Source organism: Leptonotus elevatus, chromosome 3 (genome assembly GCF_054856555.1).
Source record: "Leptonotus elevatus isolate MCC_2025b chromosome 3, RoL_Lele_1.0, whole genome shotgun sequence".
Taxonomy (NCBI): domain Eukaryota; kingdom Metazoa; phylum Chordata; class Actinopteri; order Syngnathiformes; family Syngnathidae; genus Leptonotus; species Leptonotus elevatus.
The window spans coordinates 27,505,029-27,529,116 of record NC_141241.1 but is presented as its reverse complement, the minus strand read 5'-3'; the positions used below and the strand labels follow the sequence as shown (position 1 = coordinate 27,529,116).

Genomic DNA, 24,088 nt, shown 5'->3' with positions numbered 1-24,088 from the left:
GTATATTCAATATTAAAGTTATTAAACTGCGCAAAAGTCAAAACTTGGTTGATTTAAGGTTGATTTAACATCGATTCAACATATTTTCAAGCTATTTTCAAAAGTGGTGCTTCCTTGATTTGGCTTGTGCAAAAGCAGTTATTAGGCTATATGTTAACAATTCAGTGATCTCACTCTGTGCTCGATTGAAATTAAAGCCAAAAGTCTCTCCTAACACAGACAGTCCTAAACAACTCTTACTTATGCCCAATTTACACCTTGCACCTTGGCACTCCTAATGTGAAAAAATAAGATATGCGGTTTGTGTAAAATCTGTTGTTCCTCTGGGGGCCCCTCTGACTAAGTGGTCCCAAGCAATTGCCTGGTTTGCCTAATGGCAAGCTACGCCTCTGGGCACCGTGCCGGTTTTCTGAGTTTGAGACACTCGTATGCTGAGCCGTGATTGGTCGTTACCTGAGCCCTGAGCAACTGTGATGTCATTTCCAGTCGACAGCAAGTAGCAAAATGGACTCCTCCTGAGATAGATAAAACAGGTGGATTTTGCTGCTTAGTTCATATTCCCAAAGCACAATGACTATATCATTTAGAAAACCGTATTTTCACTAGTGGGGCTGCATAGAACACGTTATTGTAAAGAAAACTTTTGGGATTAAATTAAACTTTAAAGTTTTACTTTTCTTATGTTCTATCACTACCCATTTCCTGAGGTCCCCTTTGTCTTCTTCTCAGCATGACTGACCTGTATGGGTTCACCTTGGTAAGACTAAAGCGACGTGGTTTTGTCTCTGTTTCAGGCAGTGATGCACAATTTCTTTGCTAAACCTCTCGTTTCATTGGTCCATTTCAGTGGTTAGTTTAGCTACCATTTTTTCCTACCTGATCCTACTTGACAGCTTGTTTTAAGCAGTGCAGCTGAACAAATTTAAACCATCATAAATCATGCTGTTTCTACTAAGTACTGTCTCAAATATTCTCCAGTTTCGATTCTATAAATGTATAGGATCGTATGCCAAGAAAAGTGGAGTAATTTGGCGGCCTCGCGGCTTCAAAAGTCTTGGCGTATTGGCTATCCAGTAATATATTCAGATCAGTGGTTTGTCGTCTTCGCTGATTCTTCTTCTGCGCTTTCTGTTAACTCCCTGTGGCTGCGCTACAGCGCTACTCCAGTCTTGGCATATATATTACAGCCGTTAAACGTCCTCAGCATCTTCTTTTGGACACGCATGTCTTGAAACGTTTCTGTGTGTATGATATTTTTTGTGAGAAATGAACAGGGCCTTAATACACCAACGCTAATTGACACATCGAGACAAACCTGGGCAAGACACAAGTGGCTGAAGGCACTGATTGGTTGACACACGAGGAAGTGCAGGCAAACACAGGTGGACCACATAAAGCTTGACGAGACAGGGGAAGGACACAGGAACAACATAACAAAACACAGATCACACAGACAAAAAACAACAAGAACACTCAAAACCAAACAAAAACCAACCCCACAGAACCGAAACATGACAGCAATTCAGAAAATTAGGCATTAGCATTAAACAACGAGCTTGTTTCACTTTAATTAGAGGATAAACAATAAGCCTTTTTGATCCCCAACTGAATTATCTATTAATTGTCAAAAATATCAATCTCACTAAAACTAGAGCCAATTCAAAGAAATGTATTTCAGTTTCAGGCTCAGCAGCCCAGAATTACTAGAATCATTAAAATGTCCTTGGCGCTTGAAAAAAAAAATACATTGTTGGCCAGTGTAATAAAGCATGCCAGCAAATCAGGGGAACAGAGAGAGAGAAAAAATAAGCTTTTTAAGGGTGATTTCTGAGGAGCGTATTATACACATAATTTTACAGTATGACTTTTGAGATCCGCACAATTAGTGTTATCAAAATTACATTACAGTAGAGCTCATCTTTTTTTATTTTTTTTTAATCAACAGTGCGTTGCTAAAGGACCATACCACCCATTTAGAAATAAGTTTGAACAGAAATTGGTATTTATGTTTGAAATTGCCTCACTGAAAATTCTAGACAAGAAAGATACAGTTTGCTGATATTCACAAGGTCAATTAAAGAAATATAAATGCTGAATATGAGATTGGCATCACTTGATCTTTCTAGTCAATGATTGTAAATAGTGCTGTCACTAACGACTTTTCTAAAAATCGAGTCTCCTAACGATTATTCCATCGATTAATGCTAATCTAGCTAATGGTATTGCGAAGTGAGTTCGTTTCTAAGGTCCGCAACAGTCCGCGTTTGCAAACTTCCTTGCGTCTGTTGTTTAGTGCATTGTAACCAACTGGGTCAATTTGGCTCGGTTATTGCACGGTTTTGGTGGTGTAAAACCATAGTAATAGTCCTTACGGCAAACGCTGGATGGCTTAGCATGCACGCTACTTGGAAGAGTGGAAATAAAGCAACTTGGAGTCTTGCTCTATGTCAAACATAGATAGTAGATACCGCCTTGTCTCATTGCTGACGCAGGTAGGGCCACCATCTTACGTGTGTTTGGCTTCAATAAATTCATTAGAACTCTTATATTTCTTTAGCAATTTTGACGTGGATTGTTCTGTTACAAGCATCAGACATGTAGCGATGCTAATTCTCTCTCTTTTCAGTCTAAAGAGACCACAAACAAACCCTAGGAAGCATCCTAGAAGCGTTTTGGTGAATGCCGGTTGAAGTCTGTCAGCAATAAGTGTCCGTGCGGAAACACAAAATATTGGTTCCGGCAACTTACAGGTGCCGCAAATATGTTTTTTATTATATTAAAATAGCTTTGACGCATGTAGTTGACCCAACCAACTTGGTCGCCTGTTTTCCCTAGCCTTAATTGTGAATAATCCATAACAATATCAAGTCTCAGCCTTCCAAAGGGGGCGGTGCATGCTAAAACCTCACACCATTTTTTTGTTTTCGGTTACTTTGATAGTGTAAATGATGGAAATGAAATGTAACTTCTTTTTTATTTTTTATTTTTTATTTTACACATGTTAAAATAATGTCTCATCTGTAATTTGATGCCTTCTGGAGATTCTTCCGTCTTGGCTTGTTTATGTACAATCATACAAATTTTTACCTGGGGTGCCCAAAGTTTTGATCTCCACTGTATCATGAATATATGGGCCAGTACCGGATCTAAATAAATAAAGCTGCCTTCTGTCAAGGCCACCACAACTTGGCTCGCTGTGGCCCCGCAAGACACTCAACAATGTTTAATATCAGACCATGTTGATTAATTTGTGCCTTTGGTGTGTTTAACTGTATAGCGGTGTGTTGCTTGCAAAAAAATGTTTTTATTAATTATTCCAATAATGAATTATTTTCATGATTCTTTTCAACCTCTGATTCATGTTGATTTAGTAAAACTGCTGTTATGTATTTGTTTGTGCAAATATCTCATTTAAAAAATGGATGTCACCTCCAGAGAGTCATATAGTAAATTTTGCCTGGACATGCATTTTTGTTTTGAAATAGTAGCTTGTTTTTTAAAAGCAAATTCTCTTCACAGAGACATTGGCTGAATAAAAGACAGTTAATTAGCATCTATGTAATCTGGTGTACAAACAAGAAATGTAGCAGCTAGGTGCTGTAACCAGTGTTTGTATTTGGTTTATGAAAGGAACACTGCTCTTAAATTAAAACTGTAAAAAAATAAATAAAATGCTGGCTGTTCATCCCATCACATTGTGGTGACAATATTGTAGTAATACAGTTACCTTGGCAGTCACAAGGTGAATTCACAATCTTAATTAGTCACTCATTCGAACATTGGAATCATGGAACTCTTCAATACTGTATTTAACACACCGAATATTTGGTTTGATTTATGTGCTGTACCATGTCATTTATTAACTGAATATTTACACTGTCCATGGTAACATACATTGAATCTTGGTTGCAGCGGAGTTAACGTCAGCTCTAAACACAGCGCTATACGTCGTCACTGTGCGTCCAACTCAGTTTGTTGTCATGACGACGGTGCACTGAAATTTAGGGCTTGTCATAGTGGCGATGTGCTTGGGAGAGAAAATAAGGAGGAAGATGAATGTGGGCAAATTTAGCTAGTGTTGCAATATTTGGGTCACATTCTGAATGAAGTAGTTTCCGATTATTCCCGTGATTGTGCATCTTGGCCAAAACCGTACAGTGGCGAACATGCCTTCAGATGAAAGTTCTGTTATTTTATGTACTGTACTTGTCAGTTTGCATCCCATGTATGTGTGTGCGTGTGCTACACATTAGCAGAACGTCCACATTCATGATTCAGAGCTCAGAGCAGCATCAATCTTTAATTGCCCGATGTAGTTTGTCAGGAGACATTCACATAATTTACCTTTATGTATTTTAGGTACTGCTTGTCATGAATAACTGCTACTTGAGACTGTCTGCTTGTTGACTTTGAGTAGGTAAGACGAGTCGATGAGCGCAGCAGACTCCTCCTGTGGTGTGGGATGATGATGGAGAACAGTTTGTTATTGATGTTTTTCTTGCTGCCAAATGTCCAGAAGCAACGAGGTCAAGGGTGACATTTAGAAACCCTTCCATCTCTATCCAATTTTAGATGGACAGAGTAAATGATGGCTCTTGGTCTTGTGGGCCAGTATAGCAACAGACCATCGACATTCCAGGTGAAACACTAGGTTATCCATCTACATAATTTTGTGGTTTTATACGAAATGCCTAAACACATTTGATCCCAAAAACTTATAAATATGTTCTATTTTAAATATTGCCATGCTCCCAAAAAGTATGTATATGTTTTTTTATGCTATAGCATACAGAAGGCTTTGATGCAGCCTCTCAACTGAAGAGAATGCTTGACACAATGGTAGTTATTACAAAAACGGCCAGCAAGGGCAACAGAGTATAAGAAATCAATCAGGGCCATGTTGCAAAAAGCTCTTTTTGTCAGTGTTTTCAACAGGTTTGTGAATCATGATGAAACTTAGCTATATTCTAATGCTAATTGCTGCAAAACGGAAACAGATACTAATATACTTTTTTTTCCGATGAAAGAAGAGACTCTAATCTTTCTTTTGGTAGGTTTTATAGCAATTGAACACAATATTCTGTTGGCCTTGCAAAATCAGTCAAAATCCAGTAAAACAGCCAGGAGCGAAGGGGGTTGCTTCAGTGAAAATTGCTGGGAGTGAATGAGTTAAGATGCTGAAGACAAAACACGTCATTACAGGCTGGCTCATTCACTTTTCCAACTTACATTAGCCATTCCATAATTGCTTGCATATACTGTAAATCTACAGTATTATACAGTGTATGCCCTTACAACTCATACTGTGCTTCCTATTGTAATGCTCACATGCCACGATTCAAAGTTACAGAACAAAATTGTGCATCTTCAAGTTCTTACTCATAAATCAGTTGTACCATGATCACATCTGTGTAGTACAGTTATGCTCACGGAACCATAGCATGCATAAAAAGTTCATGTTTTGCGCCTGTGTGTGCAAATGCATATGTGTGCCCAATAGAGGGGGATGGACACTTTCCTTTATATAACACTTCCACTATAACCAGAAGAAGCACCAGTGTAACATGCAAATGCATCTGCCTCCCCTGTCGTGTGTGTGTGTGGGGGGGGGGCGTGCGTGTGTGCGTGCGCGCGCGTGCGTGCGTGTGTGTGCATCCTTCCGTGCACGGATGCATATTTTTTCAACCTTCTGTCGGTCTGCCTTTCTGAATCTCGTATGGAAACTTGCACAAGCCATCCACAAATAAAGGGAATAATGTCATCTCACTGACTGTCCACTCAATCATATATGTCGCACAATAACAATACCAATATTGTATCTAGACAAAGTGCAATTTCTGCAGGAATTGCGTGGGAATGCTGAAAAGCTGAATGCTATTAGCTGACTGCTAAGATTTGAATGCATGTGTTTATTAAGTAAATTGAAAGATAAATTATGTGAAAATTACACATTTACACAAAAAACTTGAACTGCAATCTGTCTAAGGTGGCCTTTAATCATTTCGGAGAAATTATAATCCATTTCCTGATATTATAGTCAGTTGGTATTGAACCATTGAATATACTAAAATGTTGTCCAAGCGGGGTTTGAACCCTTGTTCTCCCTGGTGGGAGGCAATTGCTCTCAGCACTGAACTGATTTGACTTGTTCAAATTTATGGCTAAGGGGGTATTTATTTTGAAAAGTGTCATCTGATGCTTAGAGAAAACATGAATTTAATAATTTCAGTGAAATAACATTAACCATTTCCTGATATGATAGTTGGTATCAAACCATCGAATGTACTAAATGTGGTCCAAGCAGGGTTTCAACTCAGGTTCTCCATGATGGCAGGCAAGTGCTCTAACAACTGAGCTAACTTAACTTTTTTGAAATTTGTGGCTAATGGCGTATTTATTTTGAAAAGTATCATGTGATGCTAAAAGCTAAGAAGCCTTTAATCATTTCAGTGAAATTATAATCCATTTCTTGATATGATAGTCAGTTGGTATACATGTATATCACTTAGCATAACGGCCATGGATATATTTGCAATGTACAGTTGGAGGTGGGATTTGAACCTCCAACCTCCTGGTTACTGGACAATGCACCACCAAGCAGTATCAGATCGATGGCAATGATGATCAGTTGTATGTATGGAACTGGGTTTGGACAGTGGCAAGTTCAACGTCAGTCCCATTGAAAATGAATGGGGAAAAGTTTATATTTAATGTTAAATTGTGTGAATACTGTAAGTAATGTGGAATCAGATATATACACTGGGAGGGCGTGCATTTTTTAAGCAAGTTGAAATTTGAACGGTGTAAATCTTAAATGTGGGAGTTGTTTCAAGGCAAAAAAGTGTGGAGAATAAAAATCACAATAACAGCTGAAGCATTCCCACAATAATAAGTGGGTGCACCATTGCGTTCATCTACTCGGTTCAGTGTGCAGAGCAGGCCTTGTGCGTGAGAATCACCTGTCGCCGTGAATCCATATTTCAAGTAGGACTCCTGCTATTGTCTGTGAATGCACCTTCCTCTTTCTTTTTGGTCATAGACTCGTGTTGTCTCATCACTTGGGCTTTTCCCCATTGCAAAGAAACTTTCCAAATACGTCTGTGTGTTGTTGTTGTTTTTAATTCATTTTGCTAGCTTGTGGATTTAGTGGGGTGGCGTGGATCAGTGGTTGAGTGGTCGTCTCCCATCCGTAGGGTTGTGAATCGATCCTCACCACTGGTGACCATGTAGAAGTGTCCTTGAGCAAGACACTGAACCCCTATTTGCTCCCAGTGTACATGGCAGCAGTCGACCGCTAGTGTATGAGTGTTTGTGTGTGTGAATGTGAGATTTAATTGGAAAGCGCTTTGGGCACCATATAGTGTAGTTAAAGCGCTCTATGAATGCAGTCCATTTACCATTTAGTATCAACACTATGCGACGGAGATAATTAGCATCTTGTCATGATTAAAAAGTCCGTCATAGACAGTTGTAACAGAGCGAATGTGGTAACCTTTCAAAATAAAATGTTTTTTGACCTCGGATAATAAATAAACCGGAAGTACAGTAAGTTGTATATTCTTTCAACTGTGCAGCCCACTGCGGCGCATTGGTTGGCGACCACTGGTATAGAGGATCGATGGATCGATGGATAGACGGACAACTTTAACCCTTGTATTACGCTAATAAGATAACATCAACGTAACAAAAGCGTGTTATTTGCCTGATGATTGATTGATTGGTTGACTGATTGATGCTTTATTTGAACCTATAAACAAAATAACTAAAATATGGACTGTAAAAAGAGAAATTGGTAATACATTTGGCATAGTTTAATTGTTCATTAGAAGTAAAATAAATAAATAAATAAAAGCTCAATAGCTTCCAAGTCATGTGACCTATTGACCCCAAATCAGTACTGCATCATAGTGGCATGTCTGCTGGATGATGCACACCTCATTTTTTATTTTTAGGTCTCCGCTTATTTGTAATAATGTTTTTCCTGTAAATATGAGCATTTTTAGCTCAATAGCTTTCTGGTCATGTGGCCTTATTAACCCCAAATCAGTCCTGCATCGTAGTGGCATTTCTGCTGGATGAGGCACACCTTTTAATTTTTAATATTAGGTCTCCGCTTATTTAAAAAAAAGAAGAAATTCTTGTAAATATTAGCATTTTTAGCTCAATAGCTTCCAGGTCATGTGACCTATTGACCCCAAATCAGTCATCATAGTGGCATGTCAGCTGGATGATGCACACCTCTTTTTTCTCCATTTCAACCTTTCTCTCATTTTCAATGAACTTAATACTGTACATATCAATCAACGTTCTAGCTCAATACCAGGTCATGGAACCTATTTACCCTACAAGAGTGCATACCCAATGAAACGTGAATTGGTGATGTATTATACTGAATAATCTTTTAAACGGTTTTCCATAAAAATAAAAATAAATAAATCTTTTAAACTGCTTGTCAGTAACATTTTCTTTTGAAAACCGGATGTCGGTCTCCGCGCCAGCATCCCTTTGCGCACACTACCGTATATCCTAAAAAAGGGCGAACTTGAAATGAAGAGCGGCTGGCTTCACTCTGTAAAAAATGAACAGGCGGCTAGCTTCACCGCAATTTATAAAAACTAAAATGTAAACTTGCCAGGGATAGATGTGTGTGTGTGTGTGTGTGTGTGTGTGTGTGTGTGTGTGTGTGTGTGTGTGTGTGTGTGTGTGTGTGTGTGTGTGTGTGTGTGTGTGTGTGTGTGTGTGTGTGTGTGTGTGTGTGTGTGTGTGTGTGTGTGTGTGTGTGTGTGTGTGTGTGTGTGTGTGTGTGTGTGTAGGGGGGCTGCTATCCCATGCAAATAGCTGGGGTCCACTGTATTGTAGTGATTTTTTTATTTTGTCCTCATTAGCATATTTGGAATTGGATTAATCCAAAAGTCCTAATTATTACTCAAACCAAATTGATGCATTTAATACTGTTTTCTGCCTTTATATTTTGTATTTGAAAATATCCCCGTCTTGACAAGATATACACTTGTCATGTACAATATCATTTAAAATAATCCATGTGCGCTTCACTGCACTGCAAAATTTGACTGCAGTCATTTTAACAAAGTCAGTCAAAAAAAAAATTGCTTTAACCCATGATGTAATATTTTTTTTTATTATTAAAAATCCCATACCGTTCACCTAAACCGAATACTTCAGAATCCAGCTAGAGTCGTGAGGTTGTAAGGAGACCCGAGGAAGGATCAAAGAAAAGAAAGGAAAGTCAAATCCAGCACCGACCACACATTACCTACTACCCACCGGGTTACCAGCCAGAGTCTTTCACCAACCCCAGAAACATCTAAATTCCAACAAATTAGGGAGACCTCAAGAGACCAAAGGAGAGACTGAGGAAAGGAAGGAAGGATAGATGAAGCAGAGTGAGATCCACAGACATCAGCCTCCACCGATTCAACGACCAGAGGAAGAAGCAGATTGTGTTTGAATTTCGATAGATGCTGGTGTGGTGGATCTGGCATGCATGAAAACCTCCACCAAAGAGGGGAGCCGTCGACCCCGGCCAGAACAGAGCAAGCACAACCACTCAGGGCCCCCCAGGCCACGGCAGCGCCAAGGGACAACCCCCGGGCCCCGCAGGGGCCACCGGCCGGAGAGCAAACCCAGAAGCCAGGAGCGCCCCCCACCCCAACATGGCCCGCGCCCCCAACCCAACGCAGCAGGACAGGGCACGGCAGGCCCGCCAGGCACCCCACCGGCCCACAGCCACCACTCCCCCCACGACCCCCCCGCCCCCCTCCCACCCCCGCCACCAACCACAACCCAGCCCCAGCCGCCCCCAGGCCCCCAAATCTCAAAAGGAGTTGCGTCTTCAAATTGTTGATGAAGCTATATCACTATATGGGTATGGTGGCAGTGAGTTCAGCGGTAAGGGATTTCAAGCGAGTGAGTAACAGTCAGCACAAGGGAAAAAATGGACGAAAGTTTAAATTTACATAAAAATATAATTATGAAATCTTGCACACAAAATCCCCGTTTTTGTGCACACATAACACGCTTAAAACACTCCAGCGAAAGAGAACATTCATGCTGGAATTCCCAGCATGCCGAGCGGCCCAATGCAACTAGTAGGAAGTAGGATTGCATTTTTATTGTTAATGTTAGATGTTAATTATTCTCTGGTAGTAGTAACAGACTTGTTTTCATTCACCCCTTTGCTGGATATATTTTTTTGTTTTGTTTAGTACCATAACTACAGATTCTGTTTTAAATCAGTTGGTTAAATATCTAGCCAGACACTTTCATTTCTTCTGGAGTATGTCTTCCCTTACAAAGCTTTTGTGCTCCAATCAGATAACATGTTGTTGCAAATTGTAAATTCTCGCATACAGTCCAGTTGTCCTGAAAATTTTAGATTAATATCTAATGATTGTATATCATCTGAATGTTGCATTAAAAAAATTATTAAAGCAACATATCAACCACAATTCTTCTACTCATTCTACTCTTTTGTTTAAAGCACTCTTTTTTTACATTCCATTTTTTATTGATTCCACTTTATTACAAAAGTCACATTTCCAGTCTTTGTATTTATCAATAATAAAAAGTGTTAGCCCTGCTGTCCAGGCATATTAATCTTGTACTCAGCTTTTAAAGGATGGTTCTGAGATTTTTAAGTTGTCCTAGTTTAAATACACTTTTAGTTAAGTCAAGGCAAAAATGTCTGTTCAGAATCAACATATAATTGAGTTAAGACCACCTTATTCCAATAAGTTATGAATTGATTATGTGTTTGCCTATTGGTCCCTTTTTGTAGCTTTGCCAATTTGAACTATTTATGTTCTCATACTTGTTCAAATAAACACGGATCGTAAGCCATTCAATTGTGGATTTCATTTTAGAACAAATGCAATGAATATTGTCGGAGGGTGTGGTAAAATATTTTAGAGTTGATACACTATTCTTAGCAGCCGAATTTAATGTCTGTTTTATTGGTTTACCTGTCAAGTAAACACACAAGATTCTGAATACTTGAGGGAGTTACTTAAACGGGTTTTTGTCCCTAGGTTCTCCTTAAAGTTGATTGAATAATTAATTTTCTATATCCCTTATCCTCTTCAAGACCACGGGGAGCTGCAGCTTATCCTAGCTGATCTCAAGGGAAGGGTGGACTGCACCATGGACTGGTCACGAGTCAATCACAGTGCACATAAAGAGACAGACAACCATTCACACTCAAATTCACAACTGAACTGAGTGGCAAGCAACTGCACCCACGCAGTCTGCACACAAGTCATGTGAGGGAACCACTACACCATCCGTGACTCCCTTAACAGTTGTGAAGTATCTTAACACACTGGAACATAAATTATCGTTGATTAACAATATAACATGTTTTTGTGGAGCTGACTGAAGTGATTGAGATACTGGACACTTGCTACTAAACAGATCAAAATAGCGTCAAAGTAACATGTTTAAGTTTGCATTATTACCGTTGACCAACTTTCTTAGGTCTATTTGAACTCTCGTCGGCTTATTATTGCCTTGTTGTTTTACCTGATTGTGACTTCACTTCTGTGTGATGCTGAGAGTCGGAGGTGGCTGAAAAACACCAGAACAAAGACTGGGACTACTGGGAATTCCTGACTACACCTTGTATCTTTCTCAAGTTGTTTTATCGGGTTAGTTTGCACAGTATAATCTTATCGGTTATTTTGTTCTTTTAATCTTTTGGTTTGGCGTGCATATGTCCGCACTTGGTAGATGAGCACTCAGTGACTCAAAACGCTTTTGTGCTCAAAATTTCCTCTTACGTGCTTGTAATTGTGGCACAAATATAGTACCGTACTGTAGCCTTTGCCTACAGCGCGCAGAATGCCAGGGTTGGGGTTTTCTTCCTGATTACCGCCTAACCCAGTCTGCAACCTGTGGACCTGTAGCCAAATGTGGCTCTTTGGTCCCTCTCTTGTGGATCCCTTCGGATCTATAAAAAAATATATATAAAAAAAAATATGAATAATTAAATATTCCCCAAAAAGTCAGAATGCAAATTTACAAGTTATCAGAAAATGAAACACAAAAGGTAGGTGAAAAAGTTGAACATGACCACTTACAGTACACAAAATTGCACCTCAAAAGAATCAGAAAATGTCATCACAATGTTCAAAAGTTTTGCGGATCCAGACAGATTGACAGGAAAGGTTGCTGACCCCTAACTTCACATGCCCCACCCAGATCTGATATCGATGTGTTTACATGTGTGAATGAGCCTTAATCTCTTCAAATAAATGTACAGTAGTGGTATCTCATGAAGGTCGCTTGAGAGGAGTTCAATTTTAGTGTAAGGCAAACAGACCTCATTTCAAGTTTGGCCTATTATTTACTCAATATTAACACAATACTAATGTCTACTCTCACAGATCTGTTTGAACACACTAAAGCCCAAAAGACACAAAAAGTCACATGACTTACAGTCTTAAATTAACAGAGTGGCAACATCACTTCCTTTTTTTTTTCTTTCTTTTTTCTGGAGAGCTCAGTATTTATTGTTTATTCTGTAATTTTACCGATTTGACATGTCATCATCATTGCTCTCTTTTTTTTTTATATATATATATTTTTTTTATTAATTTTTATTTTGTATGTGGGTGAGTTAGTGTATGTGCATGTGCGTGTGTGCGTGCGTGTGAGTGTGTATTCATTAGTTCACCTAAAACCTATTAAAAAAACAATGGTGGGGGCAGGAGGCGCACCCGCCCACCAAACCCCCACCCACCCCACCGGGACCCCGGCGGGCATATGGGACCAGCCTGGATACTGGGGCCCGCCCGAGGTGCCAGGAGGTCCACCGGAACGGGGCGGGCACAGCACCAACCCACCCATCCGCCCAGCCCCCGGAGCCCCGAGACTCGGGCCACGGATGGAGCCCCCGGCCCAGGGGAGGGGGAGGAAGGCGGACAGGGGAGGGGGAAGGGACGGGGGAAGGAGATGACAAAAAGGGCAAGGGGCAGCGGCAGGGCGGGGAGAGGAGGAGGAAGGGTGACGAGGGAGAAGGGACAGGGAGGCGGAGGACGGGCGGGGAGAGGCGAGGAGGGAGAGGCAGCAAGGGGGAGGGAGGGGGAGGGGAGGGGAGAGGGAACCATGGGGCACCCCGGCAGCCCACAGGCCCCGAACCGCGTCGCCGGGCCCGTAGTGCATAACCGTAAAGCATGAAAATAAGTGTCAGAAGTCTGAGAGTCCCATTTTCTTCATCATATATTGAGTAATGTATGTTCTATGAGTAATTTGATATTGGATAAGTTGTAAATTTGTGTGTTTTGTCATTTTAAATACGTTTTCACAAACTTGAATCCAAAAGTCAGATTCCGGAGCTATAGACAAGTCTGTTTCCCATTTCGAGATGGGTAAAGACATTTTATCAGTATATGAAAGTAATTATATATTTATATATTAGTTATATATTTTTGAGAGTTTTTTTGTCTTCCTATAAATAATGAATTTATCGGTGCAGCACATATAAAGAGCAACATGCCTGAACCCACTATGCTCAGAGAGCTGCTGTTTATTTTTAAATCAAGCCCACTGTTGAAATGCGGCATGAGACCAAAACCTTTTAAGTTGGCTTCACAGGGAGGAAAAGCAAATGGGTAGTGACATTCGGCGAAGACGCCCATTGACAAAAAAACAGAATCCAATGAATTCCTGATTAACGATGACTTGTTATTATGATCCACCTCTCCAAACAGTGATCAAAACATCAGCACCACTCCCACCTCCAGCAGTATCACACAGCAACTGTTGCTTAGCAACCACGAGCATGCCATGCGTCACTGTGGACACACTGATAATGCAGCTTTTAAGAGTAAAGCCTCGCTGAAATGCTGCAGACGCAGAGTTGGAAGTCTGTTTTGCATCTGAGTTGACAGCATTAAAAATAATGAGCTTGGTAGAAGTGGGTTGAGGGCTGGAAGATGGATGAATCGGCATACAAAGGAGTTGATATATTGTTTTGGATCATGGGAGATGACCACGCGATAACTTGAAGGAGTCATAGTCCACTCGAGAGCTTTATCATGCCGTAGTGACCAATAAATTGTAGCTTGTGTGCTAATGTATGTTACAATATCCATGTGGTTAGAAGTGGCATTTATACACAGTGCAAGGTCCAATGAGGAACACAATCTGTTCTGTGGCATGGGTGAACTTCCAATTTGTTATGGAAACATTTCTAAGGCAATGTTTGAGTGAACAGTTTTACAAGGGTAAGTTAACCAATGCTAGCCAGAGGCTGAACATTGTTTATGAAGTGGGCATGAGACACGCCTATGTACTGTACCAAATCTCCCAATTTATAGATGTGCAAAAATCATCATGATCTACTCCAGTCTGACTCGCTAATGCTAATTAGCGCGCTACTCGCGGCACTTTTATCACTCAAAAGAACGGCTATTCATAAAAAATGCTTCAGGAATGTATACAGAGAAGCATTTTATCATTACTCACCGGCTTATGCTCTTCCTACGCTGCAAAAAAACAACTTTTATTGGCATAGCTTGATCGTGACTTTTTCCTTCTACTCTCTAATGTGGCTACAACTTATCAGTGTAACAGAATACGCGGAACCACACTGCCCCTAAGTGGCCAAATCGTGCATAACATGAACAGCGCTCCCAATATAGGCACACACAAACAAGGGCAAGACAGTATAAAATAATTGAAATAAAATCGATTTTCTGACATTTAAAATCGATTCTGAATCATATAAATGTGAATCAATTATGAGAATCAAACATTTTTGGCACACCCCTAATAATGAGTATTTGATTTGTAAATGTATACATAACTTCCATCCATCTGTACCGCTTTTCCTTGTTAATGTTGCGGGTGAGGTAGCAATTAATTTGCTGTACTTTGTCAGCAGCGGCGTACCCAAGACCTATTTTCATAGGTCTTAGGCTTGTTTGTGAATTTGGTAGACGCTGGGCGTGCCAGCACACTGAGCTGCTGCGCCTCCTGGCGCATCCATAGTTTGGTCACAGAAAAAAAAAATTTTTAGACTCGGTAAAAGCAGGTCTAAACTGTAGTGCAGGTGTTGATTTTAGTGTATGTGATCCAGGCAAAGGTAGACTGGTTCAGCGAGGTGTGTGGTGGATGTCATCGTATTTCATTCATAAATATGACAACAGCGTGCGACAATGCCTCTGAATCATTGTCCAAATTGATTCATTCAAAATCCATACCTCCATTTCTTAGACCACCTTACCTCATTGGTGTCATGTGTGAGCTGGGGACTGTCTGCTGGTCTAGTGTGGTGAAGTTCGAACTGAAATGGTCTGAATTATGTATTGTTATCAGCCGAATACACATTTATTGATGTAGTTGTAAAAAACTTTGTGTTGTGGCTAGATTCCTAATAAACTGGTTGCTCTGCCCCCGTTCCCTTCCTTCCTCTCTATTTTATTGGAGAGATCAGAGGACCTGACACCTCAGCTACCAGACCAGATTATAAATGTGTCATTATAGTTGATGCATTTATTGGTGAGATTAGAATTGATTTGTCGGATTAGGTATCCGTCGCTGCAGTAGAAAAACATGCTTGTCATTAAAGTGGATTAAAAATCTGATGAGTTTGCGGCTGACCACTTTCAGCAAAATGGGCAGGTTGATGCTTAATGTTGTGGAACTTTAGTGATGATAATAATGACTTTAGTTCCTCTTGGTTCAAATGACCGAATGTTGCCTTTTTTTTTTTTTTACTACAGTGTGTGTGTGCCTGTGCGTGCGTGTATTGATTAGACTAAATGTTCAACTATAAAGTTGCTGTGTTGTAATGATGTCTTGTAGTCACTGGTTTATGGCCTCCAGGCTTCATCTGTCACAGTTGTATACAATAATCACTTTTATGCTCTCAATGACACAAACGCAAATCTCTAACTGTGACCTATCCTATATATAATGGCCTATCCGAGCGAGTTGACCCGTAAGTACTTGGAGGATAGGTTGTTGGAATTCTAAAATTGCTTAGGAAAGGTGCCTGGATGCAACATTTAGCAAACGTTACCTTTGACCAACCTTTATGGAAGAAAATGAGTTATATTATCCATAAGCCTTTACGTCAGTAATATTAAAGTTCCCATAGTATGGGTTTTTTAGTGGGTTTTTTTATCAATAATATGCATCCCCGGCCTGTCTACAATCCAACCAGGCATGAAAAAAGTCCGTCCGCGACTTCTTTAGCTTTCTCCTCCTTTCTAAAATGTGTGCTTCAAACGGGCAGATTAAACTTCCGTGACTTAGTGACGTCAAAAAGACACGGACGTGCACTCGACCCAGCCCCCTCGGGTTAGTGGCACCACCTCTGGTAAAGGTTTGTCACGTCCACTGAAATTCAAGAAGCTGGCTGCTTCTTTCTTTTTCTCTTTTTCTGCTCGCAAGTGCTCCGTGGAGAGGGGAAACAATTATCAGGAAAAAGTGGTTGCTTCCTTCATCGCAAATCTTTGAGAAGACAGTGGATTCATTTTAGTTTTGAAGAACGTGTACCGATATAATTTCTCAAAGGACTGTTTTGTTAGTGAAAGCCTGTTCAGAGCTGGATTTGCAACACGTTTAAACATAATGGATCGTCCCAACAGTGTGACAGGACTGCAAACGGGAAAGATGTAAGTTTAACATATTTGATTTAGCCTTCCTTCCTATCCTTTCTAATAAGAGATGTGCACCTTCTACCATATTAGTAGTGTATTTTTAGTGCCTAAAGTGGGAGCTACATTTGTCGTGTGGAGGTCGTTAGGTTACAAGAGGTCAGATATGCTAAAGCAGACGATGGTTTGATAATATGAAGCGGTTGCATATTATTTTGTCAAGATCAATCCGCGGTGGTTTATTTGCCACCTAGTTGACATGACTTTGTGATGCTAACCGGCCGGTAAGTGGTCTCGACGAGACAGCTTGCACGTTGCGACCGCGCAGTGGCCTAAATGTGCACATTTGTGTTATTCATAACCGCTTGTAAATGTCTACAATCATTCACGGCAAATCAGAGACATTCACGGCAAAATAACGTTCACGGGAGATTTGCAGGTTATGGCAAAATAACCATTGCCTAAACAATCACAAACTAACGCTACAACATAGTTTTTGTAGTAACGTTATGATACTTTTTCTTAGGTTAAACCGTTATGCCACATTTCCACATATTAAAATAGTTCTCAAATGTGTAAAAGACATGTCTGTATTTTTCTTTTCTTCTGCTCCGGTTCCATTCACAAAATTAGCACATGGCTACCATGACCGAAATCACTGCCCCTTCGAGGGAGAAGGGTATGGCCTAGGCGTGGTATGGTGCAGCTATTTACATAAAAGTGACACACCCCTAAAACAGGCTGTTATTTGGCTGATTTAGGGACAGCAAAAATATTAGATCCAAAGTAAATTTTGACGAATGCATGTCACAGACATGTCTTTTACACATTTGAGAACTATTTTAGTATGTTGAAAAGTTGAATAATATGAGACCTTTAAAAGCAGCAGTGTGTTTGGTTATAGTTTTTGTTCAGACACTTGGACACCAAAAAATTGTGAGCATTGAACTGTTAGAGCTGGGCATTAAATCGAATGAATTCGATTTATCGTCATTTTTAAAATCGAATCTTGGAAAATTAGCTAAATCGTAAAATTTGTAGAAAATTTGCTAAATTGTGAAATCAAGTTTTGTCTCCTGGATTATTAAAAGCTGTTCTTTTGTAGTTTTACAGAATGCTGGATTGGGTGGTTTACAAGCCATGTTTACAATAGCAAAAAAAATTCTTGTAATTTTACACTTATCTTGCACTGACAGTTTGCCTTGTTTTTTCCAATTCACATACGTCCTCACCACGCACACACACGCACACACACATAGACCGACACACACGCAGAGCTAATGGTGGCTAGCTGTAGGTAACTGCAGCTCCGAAACTAGCGCACCGTACCATACTTGGCACATGCATGCTAAAAACAAATGGTAGCATGTATGCTAAAATACGGTAACAAGCATTCCACTATGTGTTTTAAAATGGCAACTAGAGTAAAATAGTGAGTTCAGTTGTGCTTTATAATTCAACTATTTAACTCACAGTTCTCTTGTTATTCGTTGCTGTGCACTTTAACAGGCGTTCACAATCCATTCACACACCGCGGCACGGTCGGTGCGGCCTCCCAGTTTGTTTTGGTGGATCGCTCCAATGCTTTTCCAGCGGTTGGATCCTCCCAGAATGATGGCAAACCCCGACGTTTTCTTGCTTCCTCACCTTCCGAACCATGGATTTATTGATGTGGAATTATCTCGCGGCTGTTGTATTTCCAAGTACAATCGCGTAACTGATAGATAAATTGTACCTTGTAAGCGTGTCTCGACTTTAAGCTGAAGCCATTTACGGAGTTCCGCCGGAGTTCACATTGTCTCCGCGGATAGCGCCCGGTCGCTACACATCGCTAAATGGGTGGGGGTCCAAACGAAATGAACTACAGGAGACAGGAGGTCACACTGCAGAATGGCGTCTCATTTGATCTATTTGTATTCACTTTCTCGTTCCATCTCCACATTCGAATACATACAGTGAGAACTCTCTTCTGCCTTCGCCGCCCCCGCCGCAAGTCCCAACACAGGCCATCAGCCAACCAAGAACGAGTGTGAACCAGACCACCAATCAAAAGCGTGCGTTGGCGCAGCAACATTAGCCCCGAAGCTTTGCTGGAAGGAAAACGTCTCCGGAACTCGGTGCACACGTAAGACCAATTTAAGTGCGCTTTATAGTTTAAAAAAATTAATTTTCATGAAAACTTCTTGGGCGGCGGCTAGTTTACTTGGGCGGCTCGCCCAAGTATTAACACGGTGTGGGAATGGCTGCTGTAGTAAACCAGTTAGCATGTTAGCTAATTAGCATGACATAATGCATAAAGTAATTTCAAACATGGTGGTTTTAACGCCACAAGTAACATATATAACCATATATAACCTTATGGCTTACAGGCAGTTTAGGAGTTCCTGCTGAACTTCTATCCATGAGTATTGCCTTTAGCCAACAGAGAGGGCTCTCTCCTCTCCTGAAAAGCTGGAAGGCGTTCTCGCGCTCAAAGCCCCGCCCCCAACCACAACCTCGCCCCCCACGTTAAAACACTGTCAATAAGTTGAAACTGAAGAAAAAAGCAAGCTGTGGGTCCCGTTTCATCCTCTTAGGTTTTTCCACCTTCTCCAATATTAACGCTGATCCACGTCGTCCTGCGATTCTTGTGCGACTTCAGTTTTTCCCTTTTTGTCACACTAGACAGTGTTATCCTTTCCTGCTCGGTATTCTGCAGGGTAGATTTTTCCTTCGGTCAGAGTCACCTCCATGGACAACTCCTGTCGCATGTCGCCAAGCTTTCGGCCCGATGGTCGAACAAAAGGAGCCACCGGGAGACGGAGGGTCGCACTACAGTATTGGTTTATTATTATTTTGACACACTTTTCTATCCGCCGTCGCACACACATGTATTTCCACGGTCTCGTCCACCCACTCCCAAACACTTACGCCTTTCAGCGCTTCCGCGGAGCAAGAGAGAGAGAGTGCACGCGCCTGACTTCACAAAAGCTTAAAGTTTCATTTTGATCATTATTTCACTCTACAGGAAAATCGGGGCAACAGCCATTGTGCCACAGTAGTACCTCCTGTCCATTATACAATTCTTAAAACACGTGTGGGTGAAAAATATGGTTATTTTACCACTTCAATTTGCGTCATTATTGCAACATGCACCTTTAAAATAAAGATATTAAGAATAGATTAAGTAAATTTTTTAGTTATGATACACTGATATATTTACTCCGGTGTAGCATATTTCTGGGGGGGGGGGGGGGGGGGGTGGGTAATCAGAGAAGTCTCCAAATTAGGGTATGGAAAAGTATGGAATTTTGACATTTCTAAATGTGTAGGAACCCTGTATTCAGGAAACACAGAACCGAAAAGTCATCCAGTATTTATGTCATCCAGGAGATGACATACTATCTATCTACTATTCTTGGAGTATCTATTTCAGGGCTCTAAATTAACACCCGCCAACCCGCCGAATACGGGTTAAAATAAATTTTGGCGGGTGGTCATAAATATTTACTAGCCAATGCTAGTGCAAGAGGCATAGACCTTTTTCACAAAACCCGGAAGTTAAGTGATTCTTGTGCGCGAAAAATTAAAACACTATCGTACTGGGATGCTCTTTTTGCGTTTTAAACTTTATTAAAGCATTAAAGCTTTCATTTCATTCATTTCCCTGTGACACGGAACTAAAACACAAGTGGATTCGAGCGACTCGGCGGGATTAAAGACCATATTTTATCATCAGGAAAGGGCAGCACGCAAGTCTACAGTAGCATTTCACCTTTGAGGATTTCGTGTTGGGGCTAAAGTGTTAGATGCTCAAAACCCGAGGCTGTTCCAAGCCTTTTCCCTCGGATTAATTTTATGAGGGAATCTGTGTTTTTGATCAATGGGATGCTGTTGCAAGCAAACGAGCCTCACCGGAAACGTGGTCAGTACATACTGGGAATATGACACACGTACAAAAACACAAACACACATCACACGCTGTCATTATCATCATTGAAAACAGACCATAATATTTAAATAAGGTCCTCTATATCTTTACTATGAATTCGGCCAACAGAGTTAGCGGTTATCTTTGTACCTTATGAGAGACTGTGGCGGAGGGTAGGGGGAGCTCGTACGTGGCTTAATTTCAGAAATCTACGACCAATCATAAACAAAACGATCACATTGCTATTTTAAGAGACTGATGAAGGCCTAAATTAGAGTCATATGTCCAGTTCAACCTGTGAAAATATAAAAACAATCACCATAGAATGTTGGATTATATTGGCATTCATCAGCCTTCCTACCCCTCACGCTCACTATAAAAATCTTAACGTGTTAATAACTACAACCAATCGCCACCAAAATTGACATGCACAGCTCTAATTTGCCATAGACATACTGTTGTTACTTTATGTTTAGGGGATTCAAAAAGGAAAAAAAATCTGAGATAATTTCCACTGGGGAAAAAACTAATTGGCTGTTGGGAATTGTGTTTGGCTAGTAACTTTAGAGAGTCACGAGCCACGTAGTCAGCTAGCTAGAGACTTATTGTATGTCTGTAATCATGTCAGTTAGGAAGAGTGGAGTCAAATTCGTTTGAAACAGTGATTTCCTTCCACTACTTTCCAAAGTGATCCTGTATTCCAACAAAGGTTTTAAAAAGTTGGCATAAAATCTGTTCTCACTAGGGTCTTGTGAGCTGGACCCTAATCCAGCTGACTTTTGGCGAGCGGTAGAGTACACCTTGATCATATGGCCAGCCAATAACAGACCATTAACATTTCATTGCTTATAATTTAGATGCTCATTTGGTAGAATTTTGCCTCAGTTCCAAACATGGAAAATGGAAACCAGTGAAACCTCCTGATCTGACAATGAAATCACATTATAGTCTTCCTTTTGGAATGAGGCTTAAGTGACTACATCCAGTAAAGCTTGATTTTCAGTGACAATGCCACGAGTGAGCACTGGTAGGCATCAGCAGTAAAGTTACAACAGACCATAAAGATGTTGAAGGTCCCAGTCTCTGGTCATAAAAGAGATTGCAGTGGATAGTGAAACCAGGAGAAGCAGTTTGGACATTAAATGAAGAAGCTCAGAGTAGTGTTGCCACTTCTCTGCATCCAAAGGAGCTGATGACACATCCAATTGGAAGAAGACTTAGAACACATGAGGGAACTCATAACACACCCAGATTGGGAAGGCCTCAGGTTGCCACTTGATCACATGATGGGAAATAATTACTGATTAACGGGGAACTTTTATTGTATAGTGGATCAGTTGTTCTAATCTAGAATGTGACCTCAGAGCTAGGTGGTCCCAGGTTATTTTTTACAATAAGTGACATTAATCATTGTGTGACTGCATGAGTGTCTACAATGAAGCCCACTTAGCTTTTAAATCCAGTATGTACAACCTTAGATAGTCGAATCCACATTCATAGTCATGTTGAGCATTATTGCTCACAGTCATTTCAAACTAGAAGTAAAGTACATCTTTAATTTAGGAGGGATTTGTTGTCCTTAAAGTCACAGCAGTTTCATACAAAGAGGATACAAAAACATTTTTAGTTTAGTTGCAGAAAGTTTCTTGTGTGACCATGTGAGTTTGTACTGTACGTCTCTCTCTAACCATCACTGTTGTATAATAGGGTGGAGGAGTTACATAACCCTAACCCTATGCAAAGTAAATGTGTGTGTGTCTGTGTATAGAAAAGGTCATTGTGAAACAGCTGTTGTGGTGTTTTTAATTAATAAAATCCCTGTCCTGGTCATGTTTGATCCCAATACACTATGTGAGATTAAAACCCAAAGAGATTTCACTGTCTTTCTCTGAAATCCTTTTTCATGCCATCTCCTCCCTCTGTCAGTGTCATCATCCTGCACTTTGGCTATCCATGTTATTATAGATATTATTGTATGACAGAGTAGAGAAGGACTGGACTGGAGGGTGTGCGGAGGAGTCCATCAAGCTGGAATTTCCATAGCTAAAATATGAGACTGAGTTCGAGATGATCTCAAATGTGTTTATACCTCATATATTGTCAGTGGACATCACAGCTCACAAAACATTTGCCCACTTCTCAAATTATTTTTGCATCATTTCCCCCATTATAATGTTTTGGATCATCAAACAAATGGCAATACCATGTATACAAATGAAGATAAAGTGCCATTTTTAAAGCTACCTGGCTCTGGCCCTGTTGTGAAAAAAGTACTTGCTCCGCAATCTAATAACCGGTTGAAATCAAGTGTTTTGTTTAACTGCCAATGTCTTTCACACCTCTATGGAGATATTTTGGCGCACTCTTCCTTGCAGAATTGTTTTAATTGAGCAACACTGGAAGGTTGCCATGCATGAATGACCTTTTGAAGGTTATCCCACAGCATTTATTTCCGATTCAAGTCCGGACCTATTATTATTATTATTATTATTATTATTATTATTATTATTATTATTATTATTATTATTATTATTATTATTATTATTATTATTATTATTATTATTATTCAAGTCTTTCGGAAGTTGACTAGCTGTTTTGACTGTCTTGTGTGTTTTGCTTTGGTCCTTTATTGTCTCACACTGTTGGCCGCGGCCTGATGTTTTCAGTATGTAAACTCGATTTACTGAGTGACACGATGTCAGGACGTCAAGCTTTCCTCCATGCTTTGCTACGCCCAGACCTTCTGCCCTCTGTTGTTACTTTGTATTTTTTTTCCTATGGATGTAACAATACATCTCATATCAATTTAAACTAATATGCATCAATGCATGCATGTTAACCATAGCTGCTCTCTCATGTATCTGCTGTAAACAAACTGTTTACACAGTCAAAATTATTACTGTATTTTATATATATACACGTTGCTCCATAGTATAAGTTGATTCAGTCAAAAAATGCATCATGAAGAAGAAATACATATTAAGTTTCTCCAAAGTAGAAATTTGGTTTTTGGAGGGGAAATGTATTTTAGCAAAAAATAAATAAATACACGGAAGTATACTTGAGCACGTACCACATTAGAAAACTAAGCGTTATTCAAATGTTCCCTTCCGTTATTCAAAGTACCCCAAAAAGGAGCCCAATGCAAAAAGAAAGGAAACAGCATGTGCTTCTCCAAGCTGCTGAATGATGTATAACATAGGTGTCAAACTCCGGTCCTCGAGGGCCGCAGTCCTGCAGGTTTCCCTCTTCCAACACAAGCTGATTCAAATCAGCAGGATCGTTATCAGGCTTATGCAGAGCTTGCTGATGAGCTGATCATATATCAGCTGTGTTCGAGAACTGAAACATCCAAAACCTGCAGGACTGCGGCCCTCCAGGACCAGAGTTTGACACCTATGTTGTATAACATTAAAAATGGGTTGCGTTTTAAGGTGAGCAGATTGCGGGTCTACCTCTTGAAATATACACACACGTAAACTAGGGATATACCGGTTATCGGCTGTGCCGATTATTGGCGCCAATATTCAGCATTTTGACGAATATTGGCTTCGGC

General features: G+C 40.3%; 1 protein-coding gene across 3 annotated transcripts in view; it reads left to right on the top strand.

Moving 5' to 3' along the window:
- The window catches only part of LOC147178085 (SH3 and multiple ankyrin repeat domains protein 2-like), a 238,302-nt gene that overhangs the window by 176,286 nt on the left and 37,928 nt on the right, over positions 1 to 24,088 (top strand). The gene's annotated exons all lie outside the window — the stretch shown is intronic.